Raw genomic sequence first — 6,940 nt, 5'->3', positions numbered from 1 at the left:
GGTTAAGGGGTGATATGATAGCCATGTTCAAATATATAAAAGGATGTCACATAGAGGAGGGAGAAAGGTTGTTTTCTGCTGCTCCAGAGAAGCGGACACGGAGCAATGGATCCAAACTACAAGAAAGAAGATTCCACCTAAACATTAGGAAGAACTTCCTGACAGTAAGAGCTGTTCGACAGTGGAATTTGCTGCCAAGGAGTGTGGTGGAGTCTCCTTCTTTGGAGGTCTTTAAGCAGAGGCTTGATAACCATATGTCAGGAGTGCTCTGATGGTGTTTCCTGCTTGGCAGGGGGTTGGACTCGATGGCCCTTGTGGTCTCTTCCAACTCTATGATTCTATGATATTTTTTAAATGCGCAATGCCTATCTAAAGATGTAAAAGAATATAGAGTTAAGTGTTATGCTATATGGTTATGTTTAGAACTTTGTAGTGTTTATAGCTTAATAGTATTATAAAGTATGTAAGGTATTGTGTATACAATACACATATTTGCGTATTGAAGCAGGAACCCCATTGCTTCATCAAGGCTGGTACAGTGGTACCTCGGGTTACATACGCTTCAGGTTACAGACTCTGCTAACCCAGAAATGGTACTTCAGGTTAAGAACTTTGCTTCAGGATGAGAACAGAAATCGTGTTCTTGTGGCGCAGCAGCAGCGGGAGGCCCCATTAGCTAAAGTGGTGCTTCAGGTTAAGAACAGTTTCAGGTTAAGTGGAATGGATGGTGACTGTGGATCTTTCTGACAAGTCCCCCTGTTTATGGATAGTTCAAAGAAAAGAGGACGTTTATGTGAATTGTGTTTTCCAAAAAATGAAAATCTCTTCATCTTGCCTGTAAGTATATCTCTTCTTCTTTCCGCAGTCTGCTTCTTTTGCTATCCCTTAAGATTTAGAAGGGACGCGGGTGGCGCTGTGGGTTAAACCACAGAGCCTAGGGCTTGCCAATCAGAAGGTCAGTGGTTCGAATCCCCGCGACGAGATGCCCCCTTAGTTGCTTTGAGGGAAATGGCTTGCCTTCCCCCCTATGGTCATCATCACAAGAAGGGCATTTCTCAGTTTGAGAGGGTCCTTTGACAAGATGCCTTCCTCCGTGGGTTCAGCTGTTTGCTGTACTCTCCATGAGAGGTTTCTGAAAGTAGGTTTAGCTGCCAGGTGCCCCAAATTTAGCACAGAGATATAAAGTATCTAGAACCCATTTCCTTATCAGTTTCCCTTTTCCTCCCTAGATTTCAAAGGCTCCAAAGGCTCCATGGGCCGATGGTCTCCTGCTATCGCATGCTGAAGATACATCCCTGATCAGTAGGACAAGGAAGTCAATGTGATGAAAAATGGAAAGGTGGAATTGATGAAAATCAGAAGAATCTTTGTCAGACCGTGCGACCAGGAGGTGGATGCCACCGATGACAACATGGATGGTGAGTGTTGATCTTTGTTCATCAGGAACAGGAAGGCCAGAGAGAATCTGGGTCACTGAGGGGGGGGGCGGGAGGGGGGGCAGCTTCCCGATTCAAGAAAAGTTCAGGGATGGGATGAGGGCTTTGGGAAGAGCAACTATTTGAGCAACTATTTTCTCTCTAATAGAGGTTTCTGAAACCAAGTTTAGCTGTTAGATAGACTCAAGAAAGAATCTAGAACCCATTTTCTGATTATTTTCCCTCTTCTTCCTAGGTTTCAAAGTCTCAGAAGGCTCCGTGAGCTGATGGTCTCCTGCTGCCATGTCACTAAGATCCATCCCCTGGTCTGTGAGGAGGATGAATGGGATGAAGAGGTGAACGTAATAAAAGATGGGAAGGTGGAGAAAGTGAAAATAAGAAGAATATTTGTCAGACCATGAGATCAGGGGTTGGATGCCACCGATACCAACATGGATGGTGAGTGCTGATCTTTGTTCATTAGGAACAGGGAGGCCAGGGTAAATCTGGATCACTGGGGGGGGGGCAGGCAGCTCCCTGATTCAAGAAGAGTTCAGGGATGGGATGAGGAAGGGAGGAAGGGAGAATAACGTAAGCCACCTGGAGATCGTGGCAGAAAGATGGGTTATCAGCACAATAATAAATGTAAATATTAAGAATCGTTTCTCTTCCTTTCTCTTCCAGGCGACAGCAGTGAGGCCAGCAGCTTCGATACAGCTCTCTCCCTGCCTTTGCCCAGGTCCCCTTCCCCAGAAATCCAGATAGGGAAATATATATAAATATATGTTATTCTAATAAAGTTCATTTTCAAACATGATAGTCTTCGATCATGATTTAATCCTTGGGGGTACTTTTTTTCCAACAGTTGTGAGCATGGGCCAGTCTACAGTTTGGCTCCTTCCCTTGAGGATGCTACTAGATGGATGCTTTCGCTGAAATTCCTGCATTGCAGGGGGTTGGACTAGATGACCCTTGGGGTATTTTCCAACTCTACAATTCTATGATTCCATGCTGCTGTTTGGGCACCTTATGTAGGATTAGGAATCGTGGTGCCTGCCCTCGCAGAAGAAGAAGAATCCGATACAGACACCTGGCCACGCAAGGAAGGGCTCCCTTCAGGAGGGTGAGCCAAAAATGGACCTTGATGGTCCATTGATGGAAATGTGGAAAGATCTCCAAAACCACACTAAAATGGTATGTGAATTATCTACAGAAATAAAGACCCTTGTAGGTATCTTCTCAAAATGAGAGTAAGAGCATCAAGTGATACTGATAACAATCCCAGTTGTGATCCAGAATCTCCTTTTGAACAGAGTGTTGGAGAAGACTTGTTTAATTCGACACCAGTAGCAGGTCCAAAAAGGGACGCAGGTGGCACTGTGGTCTAAACCACAGAGCCTAGGGCTTGCCGATCAGAAGGTTGGCGGTTCGAATCCCCACGATGGTGGTGAGCTCCTGTTGCTCGGTCCCAGCTCCTGCCAACCTAGCAGTTCGAAAGCATGTCAAAGTACAGGTAGATAAATAGGTACCGCTCCAGCGGGAAGGCAAACGGCCAGAAGCTGTCTGTGGACAAACACTGGCTCCCTCGGCCAGTAAAGCAAGATGAGCGCCACAAACCCAGAGTCGGTCACGACTGGACCTAACGGTCAGGGGTCCCTTTACCTTTACCTTAGGAGGTCCAGATAGCTCTGAGTCACTGTTCCACATGATCACATTATCAAGTAGTTGTGTTCTATGTTATAAATCAAGCACTGACAGGAGTTGCTTTTTTTGTTTTCCAAAATATTAGTCCGGCTTAGTCATGCTGGCCACATGACCCGGAAGCTGTACGCCGGCTCCCTCGGCCAATAAAGTGAGATGAGCGCCGCAACCCCAGAGTCGTCAGCGACTGGACCTAACGGTCAGGGGTCCCTTTACCATTATCTTAGTAGGTCCAAGGAAATCTCCAAAAAAGAAAGTTGACCAACAATATGAGGATAGCTATGCGTCACAGTTCTACACGATCCCATTATCAAGTATTTGTGTTCTATGTTATAAATCAAGCACTGACAGGAGTTGCTTTTTTTGTTTTCCAAAAGTATTTCTTATCAATTAAAAATTTGGTGCGGCACAAGCAAATGTTTATTCTGAAAGTCCATACACCCCAACATTTTGGGAGGGCAATTCGGGGCACACACACCCCACTGACCGCATCACTTCCCCCTTCCTTGCCTGCCCACTCACCCCTCCCTCCCTCCACTGGTGTGGTCTGCCAGAAGGCCACTCCGGCCAGTGCCAAGTCTCCCAATGTCTGTTTTTAGGTCCCTTACTCTGGCACAACTAGCGCAGGGGAGCAAAATCGGAGTATTCAATTCTGGGAACAGAGGCTGATTCGTGATGTCCCGGTGAAATCAAGACATTTGAATAAGAAGAAGAAAAAAAGAGTTTGGCTTTCATTTGAGTGGTTTGAAAGTGTAGCCCAGGCGAAAAGGCTTAAGAACCACTGTGCTTATTGTGGATCCTCAAGTTCAGTAACTCTGCTCCTAGTTCTTTATCGTTCAGTTGGGCTTGGGCCGGACAGTCCTTAAAACAGAGACCTGCTTCGGCTAGAAGGCTGTCTTTCTGAAGGTAGCATTGGGCTAGTTGTGCGCTGCAAGAGTCTGAATGGGGGAGTTGTGCAAATGTAAACAGGACTTCGCAGCATTACATTTCCCTGTAGATTAGCACGTGTTGCTACGGTTACAGGTGGATGTGGTGAAATATTGTGCACAACAATATGATGAAGTACGTTGAGAAAGGGAAAATCCGGGAACTCTCTTAAGGGAGTTAATTTTTTTTCTCACTAGATAAGGATATATTTCACAAGGACTATAATGGTTGTGGTGTGTGAGAGAGAGAGAGAGGGGGGAGGGTGGTTAAAACAGAATAAGATAGCATTTAGGCAATTTCTGAGAGGCAGTTGCACAGATCTGTTATTTTCACCATTATCTGCTTTAAAATTAGCTTTCCTTTTGCCAGCCAATATCAGCTTTGTGAAAGTAATCTAGCAGACTACTTTTCTTGTATTCCGTCCAGGAAATTAAATATTAAACCCCAGAATATTCTCAAAGATTCAACATGTTTTGCTGGGCATATACAAAGAACTGAACTTGCATGACCTCCTGCTCCCAAATTTTGGATCTCTTGGAAATAAAGCCATTGGCTGAATCCAAGGGCTCAATTCCAGGCACCCAGAAACTCATGACAAAGGGGAGTCTGGCAGCCACAAACTCATAACATTTCACTTCATTGCAGCCTAAGGGAAGCTGTTTATTGGCAGAACATACTGGGCAGAAACTGAAAGAAACAGGGGGATGAGGAGGTCTAAGGGTGAAGTCCTGCTCTTGTCCATCATAATACCAGACAGTTTACTACAGGGTGTTGAGAGGGGTTGTTTTTAACTATTAAGTGAGAAACAGCAGCCATAGTCAAGGCCAAAAGTGTTTTCCCTTGGTGACCCGCCATGTTGAAAAGTGTGTGTATTTGTGTGGTATTTCCTGTCCTTCCCAAAAATGAACCATGTTGGATGAAGCCAGCTCTAGATCTTTTCTAAATAAATTGAATAAAACCACTTAGCCCACTGAAAGATACATTTGAAAAATGAATATTAAGGGGAACAATGCCCATTGTTAAGCAAGAGAGCTAAAGTAAGTGTCAAGTCCTCCATTGTGACACATCCGCCTGCTGAGTGACTTGGCTGAGGACTTTGGGAAGAGCAACTATTTGAGGATAGTTGGCAGAAAAGTAGTGGTTGGTGTGAATTTTGTTTGCTAAAAAAATGAAGATTTCTTCATCTCGCTTGTAAGTAGAATCTCTTATTCTTACCACAGTCTGTTTCTTTTGCTATCTCTTAAGATTTAGAAACATAGGGAACCAGGTCATGGTTAGATTAATTTTAAAGATTGTCTTCAGGTTCACCTTAGATGCTTTGAGGGGAAATGGCATGCCTTCTCCCTTGTGGTCATCATCACAAGAAGGGCATCTCCCAGCTTTGGAGGGTCCTTTGACAAGATGCCCTCCTCAGTGGGTTCAACTGCTTGCTGCACTCTCCATTTGAGGTTTCTGAAAGTAAGTTCAGCTACCAGGTGCCCCAAATTCAGTGCAGAGATGGAGAGCATCAAGGAAGGAACTAGAATCCATTTCCTGACTATCTGATTTCCCTCTTCTTCCCTAGGTTTTGAAATCTGTGCAGGCTGGGCGAGCTGCTGGCCTCCTGCTGTCGTGCCCCCAAAATCCATCACCTGGTCTGCGAGGAGGAGGAGGAAGAGATATTGGAAGATCGATGGGATGATGAAGTTAATGTTATGAAAGATCAGAAGGAAGAGTTAATGAAGATAAGAACTATTTACGTAAAACAGTGGGACCAGGGGATGGATGCCGTCGATGCCAATATGGATGGTGAGTGTTGATCTTTGTTCATGAGGAACAGGGAGGCCAGAGAGAATCTGGATCAAGGGGTGGGGGGTGGGGAGCCAGCTTCTTGATTCAAGAAGACTTCAGGGTCATCCCTCTTGAAGATAATGGAGAACCATTTCTCTTTAATTCTGTCCTTTTCCATTATGGTGTATTGCCAACTGCAGTCTCTCAGGTTTGCCCCTGGGTTCAAAGGGTTGGCAACCCAAGTTAGACCACTGGACTAGGACTTGGGGACGTGGGTTCAAATTCCACCTCATCCATGGAACTTAATGAGTGGCCTTGGGTACTCACTGCCTCTTGACCTACCTCACAGAGCTGTTGTGGGGATGGGATGAGGAAGGAAGGGAGGGAAAAAAGCATAAGCCACCTGGAGATCCTTGCAGGAAAGATGGGTTATGAACATAATAATAAATGGGAAAATTAAAAAATCTTTTCTCTTCTAGGCAACGATAGCAGTGAGGCCAGCAGCTCCAATACCGCTCACCCCCTGCCTTTGCCCACTTCACCTTCCCCAGAAACCCAGCTAGAAAAATAAATTGATAAATATTTTTTATTGTTATTCTAATAAAGTTCATTTTCAAACATGATAGTCTTTGATCATGCTTTTATCCTAGGGGGTGCTTTTTCTACTGATGGAGGTCTCTTCCAACTCTACATTTCTACAATTCTATGATTCTACAAATCTAGCAAAAATGAAAATCAGTTAATGGTTGGCAAAATCAGAAGTAATAGGTTTTTTGGGGGATGGAGGGTGTCATTGAAATGGTCACCCACCAGTTCCACTGAGCTTAATCAGAGAGAGAAAGCCGTCTGGCGACAAAATGGCCGACTTCCATGGCTCAAATATTGATCACACCAGTCCCATGGGATTCTTGTGGCTGGAATATACCACACCCCCTCAGAAAGAATGGCAGCATACAAATATAAACTATAAATACATCTAGCAGTGTTTTATCCAAGTTAAAGACGTAAGCCACATTTTTGGTAGACTGGAAATCCCCCTCAGCCCCAATGTCAGATTTAAATAAAAGAGGTCATGTTGCGGCACTAGGATTGATTATTGTACTCCCAACAGGACAAACATTAATCAA

At 44.6% G+C, this 6,940-nt stretch overlaps 1 long non-coding RNA gene across 1 annotated transcript; it reads left to right on the top strand.

Annotated features, from left to right (window-relative positions):
- Nucleotides 1-726: 726 nt before the first annotated feature.
- LOC310765310 lies at nt 727-6,336 on the top strand. Its single transcript, XR_014549516.1, has 4 exons — nt 727-837; nt 1,230-1,418; nt 1,672-1,874; nt 6,293-6,336. It is a non-coding gene; the product is annotated as an uncharacterized lncRNA (long non-coding RNA).
- Nucleotides 6,337-6,940: the final 604 nt, after the last annotated feature.

Source organism: Podarcis filfolensis (genome assembly GCF_964270895.1).
Source record: "Podarcis filfolensis genome assembly, chromosome: 6".
Taxonomy (NCBI): domain Eukaryota; kingdom Metazoa; phylum Chordata; class Lepidosauria; order Squamata; family Lacertidae; genus Podarcis; species Podarcis filfolensis.
This window is presented reverse-complemented; position numbering and strand designations above follow the sequence as displayed.